This window comes from Dermacentor silvarum, chromosome 11 (genome assembly GCF_013339745.2).
Source record: "Dermacentor silvarum isolate Dsil-2018 chromosome 11, BIME_Dsil_1.4, whole genome shotgun sequence".
NCBI classification, from domain to species: domain Eukaryota; kingdom Metazoa; phylum Arthropoda; class Arachnida; order Ixodida; family Ixodidae; genus Dermacentor; species Dermacentor silvarum.
In genome coordinates this window covers 29359229-29373294 of record NC_051164.1, presented here as the reverse complement: position 1 = coordinate 29373294, position 14066 = coordinate 29359229, and positions in this window count along the sequence as shown.

The following is a 14066-nucleotide window of genomic DNA, read 5'->3' as shown; positions in this document are numbered from 1 at the left end:
CAGGCTTTTAAGGCAGTGCCATCCGTTTAAGGCAGTGCCATTTCCGTTCATACGTGCAAAGTCGTCAAAATTTTAAGCTGGAGAACATTGACAGTAGTGCTCGTTCTATCCAGGAGTGCCTGCTTTCGGAACTGCAGTACTGGCCCCCACCACCCTCCAGCGGCTCTCTGCTGCGCACATAGTGCTCCTGCAGAATGCGAAATGTGGTCTACACACCCTGTCGGAACTAAACCACGGAAAATGAACGGAACTCACGCGAATCACTCGCAAATTATATTTTTTGCTTAGGGTTTACTCAGACTCAGGGACATTTTTCTCAGCCGGGCTCACTTGGACTCAGTTTCACGAAACTTCTACACAGCCGCGCTCACTTGAATTTAGACTAACCAGAATTCTATTTAGCCAGGCTCACTCTGACTCAAAATCACCAGAATTCCATTCAGCCAGGCTCACTGCGATTCAAAATCGCCATACTTTGTTTCTTTCAGGCTCACCCGAGTCCAGACTGCCCAGATTTCTACACAGCCTGACTCAATCTGATTTAAAATCACCAAAATTAAATTCAGGCTCACTCTGACTCAAAATCACCAGAATTCTATGCAGCCAGGCTCACTTTGATTCAATACCACCAGAACTGAAATCATCCAGACTCACTCTGATTCAAAATCACCATACTTCTCTGCCGGGCTCACCCGGGTCCAGACTAACCGGCTAGATTCAACTCGGCTAGACTCATTCAGACTCAGACTTACCACCACCAGAATTCTATTCAGCTTTGCTCACTCTGACTCAGACTCACCATAGTTCTACTCAGCTGAGCTAACTCGCTTATTAGAATTTTAGACGTAAGTTCACTTCGCCTGGCTCTCAATCGTTTAGGCTTCTTCGTGAATTGAATACATCGAACAATGAAAGAGCTTCAAACGAGACTAAATATAGGACATGCAGAGTGATCGCAAAGGCGAAAACATTTATGAAAATGGACGCACAAGAGTCTTACACATACAAGATCCTGATCTCGCTTCAAAAAGCAATGAGCTTCCCTTTATTTTCGGGTTGTATAGCGCAGAGGGAAGGACCACAAAAATAAGGAGACGATGACACACAAAGCGCAAACAACCAACAAAGGTTTATTTTCTAGAGCACAATATTATACGCTCGCACAAAGCCACCACGCATGCGCAAATGATTACCTTGTTGGTAGTTCGCGTTTTATATATGTGTCGTTCTTTCTGTGGTCATTCCTTCCGGGCTTTACAACCCGAAGATCACGAACCACCAAGCCGAAATTTTTACTACTGTCCCTTTGACTTACCATGAATATTTTTTTTCCTGATTTCTATTTTACCCCTTCGGTAGTAGCAGTTTTCTTGTCCATTGCCACCACCTAGGAGATTGTCCCAGCCTCTCTGAAACTTTGCATTTGACGTTCTTTGTTGCCATGTTGCTTACTATACTAGTCGCATACTTGTTGGTAAGCTTCCTAGTTCTTTTCCTCCATGGTGAGTCAATGTCTTATTGCGATAGCAATTATATGGACACTGAAGGCGGATTTCTGTCGTTGTCGTCGCCGTCGCCGTGAGGTTCCGCATAAAGTCCAAGGGCGATAAAATCGTCGCCGCGCTCCGTATGCTGTACGTGCGAGTAAAAGCGCGCGAGGGTGAGCCGGCGATCGCGACTCAATCTCACCCACGCAAGGGAGGAGAGCGTGAAGGAAGCGCGCCGTCTTCCAGTCGCGCACAACGACGCTCCGGAGGGAGGGTAGGGAGAGGGGTGCGTTCTACTCCGGGCAGCTGTATCTTGAAAGCCATCTGGGACGTTCTACTCTGGGCGACCCGAGCGGCCGCGCCCGCCCTATTAAGGCTCTGGAGAGAGGGCTTAAGGCTCCGGGGAGAGGGTAGGGAGGGAAGGGGGGGGGGCGTTCTACGCTGCGTGCGCCCGCTCGAATCGCTGTATCCTGAAAGCCTTCTGCAGCGGGTACAGAGTCCGCCCTATGCTTTGTTTTCGCGGCTTAGTTCGCGTTGATGCAAGCGGTGGCACAAAATGTCAATTCGCTCACTGTTGCTGTCGCGCTTACTCACTCCCAAGTTTTGACAGCGAGTTTCCGCGGTCATCGAGTGAGATGCGGTCATGTTTGCTTGTGCGCATGTGACACCATGCTTGCTAATTTAGTTACTATGCCTATGTTTACAAGTTCGCAACCCATTTACTTTCTTTCATATTCCTCAGTCGCGCTTCAAAATCAATTTTACTTCAGTTCATAAACTGTCGTCAATAAAACCCTGAACAGCTTCATTTGGAGTCTTGCCGTGAGCAACCAGTGCGTGGCGTCTGACTGACCTTACGTTGCCATCGAGTCCTGGTTGTACCCCTGACTTCAAGCAAACAACCAAATTTCCAAATGTAATTCTTGAAACCATTGCATTTTTCCGCATATCCCGGAGCACTCCGTTCATATTGTTTACCCATAGCGCCCTGTGTTCCATTATGGCCACATTTCTCTTCCCCTTTGCTATTATTGTTTTTTTTTCCTGTGTTTCCATATATCCTTTGCCTTCGCTTATCCATATTTATTATATTTATCCTGAGGTATTTCCTGGCCCTGTATTCGGTCTGTTCACTGTTTTCATGAATACCATAAACCCTGATTTTCTCACCTCCCTCTACGCAGATACTGAAAGACGTTGCATATTGCTTTGCTTGTTAGCTAGCAACACAATGTCGTCCGCATAAAAAAAAAACCTGGAAGCTGCTGCTCTCCTATTCTGTCCGCCTGCTTGTAGGAAAGATTAAACCCAATATTGATTCTTTCTAGCGCCCTTTCCATCCCTACCATGTACATCATAAACAGCAGCCGGAATAAAGGGGACCACTCTCTCAGTCCCTTGGTGGTATCAACTTTCTCCTCTCTCCTCATACCTTTCCCATCGACGCAAACGGTATTTTCAATGCAAATCTCCCTCAATAGCTGTATAAAGTCGTTGCCTAAGCCTTCCCCTTCCAGAATATCCTACAAAATGCTCCACTCCACGTTGTCAGACGCTCCGGCAATGTCGAAAAAAGCCCCCATATAAGTCAGTCTTCTTTCTTCTCTCGATATTTCAATACACTGAGTAAGAACAAATGAGTTATCATACAGACGCCTACCGATTCTGAAGCCATTCTGACGTTCTCTCAATATGCCATTGTATTCTGCCCATGCTTGCAGTTTTAATTTAATCACCTGCATTCCTAACCTGTAATTACCAATGCAATGATCAACGGTCTATATGAGTGAATTCTACCCTTTTCCCTCTTAAGTTTATAAATTAAATTTATTCTACTTCGTCGTCAACTGTCTGGTATTCGCCTATCTCGTAAGCTTTTACGCGCAAGTGTAGATGTCCCGTGTGCCAAATCCGCGAAATTATGTTCGTCGCCGCGAGGGAAGCAAGTGCCGGAGGAAGAGGGGGCCTGGAGGTGGAGAAGAGAACCGCCGCGTTCGCACCCTTTCAGTTTGTGCTTCGATGCCGCAGGGCTCACTGTGCATGTTTGCAGCTTCTCTTCTTTGCATGTGCAGAAGATAATGATAGTGATCGTTATCTAATAATGACGCTTCTATACGTTTTCCCTGTGGCACACTAGGCGTTGCACCTTCGAGATCAACGCAGCGTTAGCGCCCTTTCCGGTTGTGCTTCGACGCCGCGGTGCCCACTCTACATGTTCGCGGCGTCCATAGGCTTGCGCGTGACTCACGTTCACGAAGCGAAACGTCACTGTGACTTTCAGAGCGATAGCTGTACTACTCCAGGTACAAACCCAGAAAACGCCTGGTTTCGTAAATCTGACCTTCAAGCTCAGCCAAGGTCAAACTGGGACTTAGCCTGCCACCACCGGCGGAGCGCTCGCGCAACAATTCTCATGGTCGCGGCTCAAGCAAGCAACGCTCACGCATCAATTTTGATGGTGCGCGGGTCACCGTCGGCATCGTGTTAATTAGGATAGAGTTAATTCAGGCACTCGAACCCACGACATTCAGTGGGAATCGAATCCTCATCCTTATGCAGGAGTCGAACCCACCACCTTTGGCGTTAAGGCAAAGTTAATTAAGGCACAGTTATTATATAAAGAGTTAATTAAGGCACTCGAACCCACGGCCTTTCGTGGGAGTGCACCGAGTGCTGGTAGCTTCGTATGCGCTGTACTTTCGACGCTTAGTTCGCGTTGAAGCAAGACGCAGCATGAAGGTAAATTCGCTCGCTGCCGCTGCCGCGCCGAGCAGCATGTGTGTATTGCCTTGTGGTGTAATTGTAATGCGGTAGTTGCTGACGGCGCCAGGCAGCGTCTATGTCCTTTTCCAAAGCAAGCGAAATCGTGCTATCGCTAGACAAACTTGGTTTTTAACCGCGTTCAACCACGCTAATTTTTTTTCTACTGCTTTCAACAGAGCTTGCTCACTTTTTAAGGCGAACGCCTTAGATCTCTATGTTACAAGGTGGCGTTGTGAGGTACAAAAAGTCACGTGACCCAAGAAAGGCCAGAAGCGAACCAAAGCATGTCCAGCGGTGTATAAAAGATCATGATTATTAGAGTGAATCAATAATTGATTAGTGATTGGATAAGGTGTATTAGGGTGGATTAAGGAGGGTTAAGGTGGATTAGGGTCCATTAGGTGGATTAAGGTCGATTAAGCTGGATGAAAGAGGATTAAAGTGCATTAGGGTACATTAAGATACATTTCATTTCATTTTATTACCTTAAAGGCCCCATTGAAGGGGTATTGCATGCATTAAGGTGGATTAAGGAGTATTAGGGTTGATTATGGTGTATTAAGGTGGATTAAGGTGGATGAAGGACGATTAAGGTGGGTTAGGGTGAATTAAGGTCTAATAAGATGGATTGAGGTTATTAAGGAGGATTAGGGTGCATTAATATATATTAGGAGGATTAAGGTCGATAAAGGTGTATTAAGGAGGATTAAAGTGGGGTAAGGTCGATTAAGGTGAATAAAGGAGTATTAAGGTGAATTAGGGTGAGTTAAAGCGAATTAGGGTGGATTAAGGTGAATTACAGTAGGCTTTACAAGGCTTCGCCTTCGCGTATCTTAGGCGATCGTTAAGGACACCTGGGAATTTTTTCCGACACCACCTCGTCATTGCCTTGAAACGATTCTGCTATTATTTTTCGGATGGAATGTTGTGACGTTGTCGTGACGGTGAAAACACAGCAGAAAAAACTGTCAATCACGAAACTAACACTTTATTGTGCGAACCTGTGCCCAGAAATCAGGGGCCGAATTCACAAGCTTTTCGTTCGTAAGTGCTGCTTACCATTAGCCAGCCGCCTTCGCTAATGATATGTCCAACACCACGATTGGCTAAAACCTGCTTCTACGAACAGTTTTAGCGTAAGAACGTTTTGGTGAGTCCGACCCCAGGTTACACTCAAAGCACAACGATAGCGGCGAGCACATTCAGCGATTGTAGAAAAGTCTGATAACCAGGTCAAATGCGTCGGCTTTTTTATACATGATACGTCGAAGGTTCCAGCGTAATCGCTGGTGCCCACGTGTCTTTCAGAAATACTACGCAATCCGCGTCACGCATGTAGCCAGATAACACAAGGTTCGGTGACACCAGACAACGGATAAAACCATCGATAGCATTCGAGAAACTTCCGCAACATGAAAGCGCGTCCTCCGCTGAGCGATGAAGTTAACATTTGTTAGACGGTGAAAAGCGGTCACGTGTCAATATAATGTACATGTATCAGTACATGTGTCAATACAATGCTGTGTCCCCTTCCAGTTTGTTTCCATATTCGTCTATATACATATATACATATTGCCACCTGTAGGTAGTGGGTCGAGGGCAAGAGTAGGTCGAGCCCAAGAGAAGAAAGAAGACCGCGCGCCCCTTCTCAGCTCGAGCCAGCCCCGACGGTCGCGTCTTCCGAGAGTCAGCTGCTCTACGTGTTATTAAACGTTCAAGACTACTTCTTGAGGCTCGTAACAAACTGGTGGAGGAGCTGGGTATCGATCCCCGTACCTCTCGTACCACAATATATTTATATCTTCGTCTAGGAACACGGGAGCTCGTGGCATGTCTCCGCGGAACGCCACCACCAGCGCCTATTGAAGTCTTGGCAGACGACTGACCATAGCAGACGACTCGCCGGGCTTTTCGCCAACCGCTTTGATTGAGCCTGCGCCGCAAGATTTGATGAGGCGCCGGTGGTGGGGGGCTCCGCGGAGCGATGCCATGGGCTCCCATGTTCCCGCTTGCAGTGGCGGCGCCTGTACGTTTATATTATGCCTGTTTTAATAGAGTGCAGCTCTTAGGCGCCCGTTCCTGCGTTGAGCATCGGCGTGCCTCGACGTTGTCCCTCGACGTAACCGAGCGAACGAGCTCAGCGAACGATGAAAGGTGGCGAGAGCGAAGAGAGCGCGCATAGGAAAGTGGAGGAGGAAGGCGCAGCGGAAGCATGAGGAAGCCTGATGCACCACCAGTTGGCGCTGACATCCGCACATCCGCGGCAGCGGCGGCACTGACCATGCGGGGCAAAGAAAAAAAGAACCAGAAAGCTCGCCTTCGCGCATAGCGTTCGCCGCAAGCGTTTCCCGGTAAAGATTACGGTTGCATGAGCTGCAGTTGCTGGGAAGCGGCAACTGTGTCGCCGGACTATAAACGGTCAATTCACATGGTCGCGAAGACAAGGCTCAAATGCGGTTCCAAGCCAATGAGCGGCGACATCAATTATGATCGTGCAACTGAAGCGTGACTACATCTCGCGGGGCAAAACACTAGTTAATGAAGTTTCTGCATTCAATATGTCACCAAAAATTACAATGACATTAGAATAGGAAAAAATATGAGGTCACAGGCTGTTTGCTTCCATAAACGAACAGTTATGAGTATGAAACTGTACATGATTTCTGAAGTTTGCTCGTGGCGAAGCGTGCTGAGGTATGCCGAGATTGTATTACCGTATCTAACACTGTAATGTCGTCAAAATTCGTAGTTTCGCCTGAAAGGTGAAAGGCGAAACATCGATTGCGGTAGTAATTAGTAGAGAGCCATACGAAGTAATGATAGTATTTTTATCGGCCGTATCGACTTCTAAACATTCACTTGCTAAATAAATTAACAGTCATAGTGTCAGCGCGCACAGCAAACATGAACCAATCACACTCATGACCGCGGACACTCGCTGTCAAAACGCTGGCTTGAGGAAACGGGGCAGTAGCAGTGAGCGAAGCGACCTTCGTGCAGTTGTATATCACTTCAACGCCAACTGAGCGCCGAGAACACACAGCACGCACAAAGCTACGAGCCGCCGACACACCTATAGACTCTGGCCCCAATGCAGATCGCTCTCAAGATACGGCTACGCATCCGCGCGCGACCGCGCGAAGCCGCCACATACACTTGCAGCCTGAGTAAAATGCCGCCCTCCCTCCCCCCGATGCCCAGCAACGTTGGGTGCCTCGCGCGCAGCGACAGACGACGCACTTCCTGCCCGCTATCTTCCCTTTCGCGTGGATGAGATTGAGCCGCGCTCGTCGGCTCCCCTCGGACCCTTTCACTCGCACATACATCGTAAGGCGCGCGGCGACGGTCTTATCGGCCCTGGACTTTATATAGAACCTCACGGCGACGGCGACGACGACGGAAGAAACTCGCCTAGAGTGTCCATATAATTGCTATCGCAATAAAAATCCCTTATGTGTAGCCATAAAAAGTAATGACATCGCATATATTTGCAGGCGACCACTGGCATACAAAACATACAAGATGGCAAAACCAAACCGCTCGACATCAGAGAGCGTCGTATGGGTTCAGGCCAGGCAGACGCTTAGAGGATAGTATGTTTGTACTAACTCAGTGCATAGAGATTTCAGTAGCTGAGAATAGACCTTTATCGATAGCATTTCTAGATATTAAAGGAGCCTATGATAACGCGGACAGGGAATTGTTATGGGATATTCGTAAGCATGAAGGCATAGATGAAGATTTCGTGGGGCTGCTGAAGGAGATATATAGAGACAACCGAGTACAAGTGGTATGGTAAGGTCGAAAGGTAATGAAGTGGTGGGAATTCACCAAGGACTGAAGCAAGAATGTCCTCTGTCTCCATTGCTGTTCACGCTTTGCGTTAAGTGTATGGAAAGACGACAGGAAAACAGAGAATTAGGGCTTGATACTTGCTAATATTTGTGGCAACGCAGCGAAAAATCTATGTCTTAAGTTTAGCACAGAAAAATCAGGAATTATCATCTTTAATGAAGAGACGAGAAATTACCTGGTGTCAATTCAAGAGCACGTAACACCCATCGTCAAGCAATATAAGTACCTCGGCGTATACATAAACGAAGGAAAGACTCACTCAAGCAACCACCAAGAAATGTCACAGTTTCGCCCTAAGGGCGAAGCAATGAATGCGATAGCAACACAGCAATGTCATACGAAGTAAGGTGAGCGGCTTTGGTAGCAATATAAATTGTAGTAAACATGAGCTGATTAATAAGCAGGTGTGCTGCGGCGTAAGTAGACCGACATGAAGAGAGACTCGATGACCACGAGAAGGCGCGTGTGAAACGGTGGTGTTGATGAGAAGCGCTTCCCGTGGGCAGCGCGTGCGAAGGGACACACCTGTAGCGCTGCACTGCCGATCCGGGCAGCATTACATGTGTAGCGTGCGTTGGAAAATGTGGCCCGACTATTACTAACTGAATGAACAAGCGTGGTGTGAGCGCGCACAAACAAACATGAATAGATCACACTGAATGACTGCAGACAACGACTGTCAAAACTCTGGCAGCAAGCGCATACGCCGCAGCGGCGAAGATACGTGCGGTCTATCGCTTCAACGGAAACTGAGCGGCGAATGCACGGCGCATAAAGGTCAGAGCCGTGTGGAGATAAGAGACGGTGCGGCGAGCGACGAGCGCGGTTGTTGGCAGAGTAAAAGTGCGCCCCCCCCCCCCCCCCCGCTCCCTCCGGCGCTGGCTTCCCGCTTCCTTGCTTGCGCGTGAGAGATTGAGTGCGTTCGCACTCCGTGATAGCGCGCGTCCCCGCACGCTTCCGCTCGGGCATACGGCGCGCGGTGAAGATTTTATCTATAGGGAACCTCACGGCGACGGCGACGGCAGAAATCCGGTTGAAGTGTCCATATAATTGCTATCGCAATAATAAGCTGAAAATAAAGGGGAATCGGAATGCAGCAATAATGAAACACAGAGCACTGTGGGACCACAATAAGTATGAGGTGGTGCGTGGAATCTGGAAAGCAGTAATCGTGCCAGCGCTAACATTTGCAAATGCCCCTCTATGCTTAAAATCGGATATTTTGTCAGGGTTGGAAGTTGACCAAATATCAGTAGGCCGGTTGGCTTTGGGAGCCCACGGTAAAACCACAAATGAGGCAGTGCAGGGTGACATGGGTTGGGCCTCTTTTGAAGTCAGAAAAGCACAGAGCAAAATTAGTTTTGAAGAAAGACTCAGGAACATGGATGAAAATAAATGGGCTCCTAAAGTGCACAAGTATCTGTACCTGAAAAGCGTGGACACAGAATGGAGGAAGAGGTCAAGAAAGTTGGCAAACAAGTACAGGATAATCGAAAATGTAAATAGGCAACCAAGAATCATCAGTAAGAGAGAGAAATAGAGACAGTGAATTGGATGCAAAGAATGGAAACAAAAAGGACTATGAAGATTTACAAAAATGAGAAGAAAGAAATTAGAAGGGAAACTCTGTACAATAGCACAAAGGGCGGCAGGACCAAAACATACCGGAACAAATATACGGAACTAGATGGGGCATGTGTATGCTGCAGTAAAGATCCAGAGACCACTCAGCACATCCTAATGGAATGCGACGGGATTCACCCAGCGAGAACCGTAGGTAACGTACAACTTCCAGAAGCGCTTGGGTTTAAAGTGGAAGGAAACATCAACCGATCAGCCTTAGAGATAAGCAAGATAAGATTGGAGTGCTGGTGGAAACAAGCAGGGAAGAGATTGATACGGCCTGATCTCCTAAATCATAGGTAGCGGTACAAGGTAGATTTTGGGAGAAAAAATAAAACATTAATAACAGGTATACCAAAATGCTAGATAAAGAACGTGTATAGTACCTGATTAAATCAAGCAGGCTAGGGGACTTTGTCACCGCCCCGTTTCAAAGGGGACGCCAATAAATCATCGTCGTCGTCATCATCATCATCAATCCGCCACGGCAGGACGTATGGGCTTCTATGGGAGGTTTGCTACCTTGCGTACATATACCTTGTTCTATAGATAAAGCGCCGCGCGTCGCTGCTCTGCTAGTCAGTGCAGTGATCGGTGCGATGCCCCGCTCTCTCTCTCTCTCTCTCTCTCTCTCTTTATATATATATATATATATATATATATATATATATATATTGTCACGCTGCACGGCGCAGCCGAAGAGAAAGTAGAGGGGTGCGCGAGGAGCTCCATGGCCGCTGCCTGTTGGGCTTGGTTGACCGTCCTGTCCCTTGCGCTAGACTAACCACCCATCATTCTTGTAAATAAATCCATCCCATTCATTACAATTTGGTGGAGGTGCTGGGTGCATCACACTGGACGACCGAGCTCTACTACCCCTTCGGCGCAGCAAACGGTTGGCCGGGCTACCACCGGGTGGCGTCGACATGAGCGATTCGGACGGAGGCGACGTTCGCGAAGAAATCGCGGCAGAAAGGATTCGCCCTGAGGCAAGCTGGTTACTGGACACCTCATTAAGAAGCACGCACATTCTCAGGCAAATCGAATGAGGACGTCGAGGACTGGTTGAGGCACTACGAGAGAGTGAGCCGCCACAATGAATGTAGCGGGTCGGCGCAGTTATCTAACGTTGTCTTTTTCCTTGCCGGAACTGCCCTCATGTGGTTCGACAATAATGACGGCTCGCTCACAACTTAGGACAGCTTCGTCGACGAGACAAAGAAATGCTTTGGCGATTCGCATTCTAAAAAGATAAAGGCTGAGCAGACTCTATCACGACGAGCGCGGTTACTGGGAAAGACGTGTACCACCTATATTGAGGAAATCCTGAAGCTTTGCGGAATTGTGAACGAAAACATGTCGGACGAGGACAAGGTCGGACACCTACTCAAAAAAATTGCCGAAGATGTGTACAATTTTTTTATCTCTAAGGAAGACCTCACTACCCCGTCCGACTTAAGGCGTCACTGTCGTACGTTCGAAGCTCTGAAAACACGCCGCATTCTTCCGAAGTTTGGTTGGCTGGACAACGAGACCAATATAGCAAGTGTGGACGTATCTGCCTCTAACGACCTGGCTGCTTTGGTACGGCAAGTTATTAGAGATGAACGGGGTCATTTTCAAGGCCCAGATGCCAACCACGTGTGCCACCAATGCTCCGTTGATGAGCGCTATATACTTGGAGGCGCCGGCGGCCTGGCCGCGACCTGCCTGCGGCGACCGTTTCTGACAACGCCCATGCCCAGAGCACCATGATCCAGCCACAAGCAATGAGTTTTGAACGTCGACATGACAGACGAGCCTCAACGTGGGTCGTCTCCCGTCTACAGTACGCCTTGGAGGTTTGTACCCAACATCAATGAAAATCACAACCCACCTGTGTGCTACAGCTGCGAAGCTCAGGGACACATCGCGAGGTATTGCCCACGTCGCCCACAGCGTGCTCCGCGATATCGCGCATATCCGCCTCGCATGCAAGAAGCTACATCCTGGCAACCATTTGTGCCTTTCCGCCAGCCACCTCGATTCTACACGTACATGTCAAGGAATGACTCCTCCGTGTCCGACCGCAGCCCGACTCCACCGCCGACTCGCACACGTCGATCGCCATCTCCACGTCGCCGCTCGCCTACGCCGCCCCAGCTAGGAAACTAGCTGGTGCGACCGATGGAGGTGAGGTCGCGGGATGGTCACTTTTTCAAAAGCATCCGTCTGTCGTCATGGTAAAGAACAAAGCGTGCGTTTGTGTTGATGGTGTGAATACTATGGCTTTAGTAGATACTGGTGCTTCTGTGTCTGTGATGTGTCTTGCGTTCAAGATTCGCCTCGGACCGAAAGTGATGTTTGCTTGGGATGGAAATACCACGTTTCGCGGAGTTGGCGGTGAACTGTTACGTCCTGTGGGAGTATGTTCCGTCGTGATAACCGTTGGTGGAAAGGCATTTCGAACCGAATTTATTGTACTAGCACGCGCCACGCATGGCATAATTCTTGGTATTCACTTTTTACGGGAGTGTGGAGCAACATTAGACTGCAGGGCTGGTGAAATTTCACTTAACAGCGATACCAGAGCACCTGCGCTAGACGACATTCCATCCGATCGTCAAGAAGTATTTTCCGTGTCCACTGATGTACTTTTGCCTGCGCAGACGGCAATGTTCATCCCTGTGACCTCGTCGCGCATCCGGGCTGGTTCCTGCTGTGGATTAATTGAAGCCGAATACGTGAACGCTCTAAAGAAGAATGTACTTGTCCCTCGGTCACTGATCGAAGTCATCGAAGGTTGAGCTCACGTTTGGACGGTGGATGTGTCCTCCAAGTCAGTTGTTTTGCATGCCGGACTGAAGGTATAGCACGCTTTGAAGAAGATAGTGTTGCGAGCATTGGTGCGGTTGCTACTTCTATGGACGCAAGCTCGCCACTCAGTGACCACGCTTCAAAATTTAAGAGGATGATTAATAAATCGCTACCCTCTTCTCACCAACAAGCGCTCCAAGAGCTCCTTGCCCGCTATGCGTCAGTGTTCGACTTTGCTCAAGAGCGTCTACAGTCACCACCGCACTCCCGCGTACACCACCGCATCAATAATTGTAACGAATGGGATGGATTTATTTACAAGAATGATGGGTGGTTAGCCTAGCGCAAAGTACAGGACGGTCATCCAAGCCCAACAGCCAGCGGCATAGAGCTCCCCACGCACCCTTCTACGTTCTCTTCGGCTGCGCCGTGCAGCCTGCCAATTTCTCCGGGGCCAGACGAAGCTCTCCGAGCCAGTTGCACAGCAGCGCAGGCGCGTAGCCAGGGGGGGGGGGCTGATGGGGCTTCAGCCCCCCCCGAAATTTTTTCGTGCCGGCATGCACCGCCGACCAAAACTACCAGCGACGCCGGGAATAATAATAATAATAATAATAATAATAATAATAATAATAATAATAATAATAATAATAATAATAATAATAATAATAATAATAATAATAATAATAATAATAATAATAATTTACTTCCCATGAAAAGAATGTGGGGTTCTGGATAAAAAGTTGCACGCAGGCAACTTGAGCAGCCCAAAAACCCATCAAAGGCAACAGAGGGCGTCGGGCGCTCACATGTGAGTAAACAGATGGGAAGGTGTCAATTAAAAAAAAAAATGTGTATACGAGACAGGTAGTAATACACTTCAACAATTAGAAAAACAAGTAGTCTCCATTAACAAGGAAATATTGAATTTATACATGAGCATTATAGATTACATAAAGAAAGTCTTATTACACGAAAACAGAAAAAAAAAACATAACATACCAGTATATTCAGTGAAGCATAAACTAAAGCAAATAAAGGGAGGAAAAGTCGTACAGTATTGCATATGAACAAACTCATTAAACAACAATTCTCTTAAAAAAAAAGGTCGTCATATTCACTAAGTAAATACTAACACGTTACTAGTCCCAAAAAGCACTACCTTCTTAGTAAATGCAGGTAGTAAAATGATGGTTAGTACTTTTCACTACCTGCTGAAGCTAGCAAAAAGCACTAACTTAGTAGTAACTAAATACTACCTCGGTAGTGCAGTTACTAACACAACTGAAATATAATTACCAACAATACAATGGGACCTATTCGATTTATAAGTGCCGCTTGCATTGTCCTATGAAGTCAATGGTATTGTAAAACCATAAAAAAGTAAAATAATAAATATACATGAAAAGAACCGCGTCCTATTGCTATATATTACGGCATTAATTGGTGGCATATACGTAATGTAAATTTGTCAAGGACATGAAGCCGCACTGACTCCGGGTAAGAACATACTACATATGTCCAACAAGCAACGACAAGCAAGAA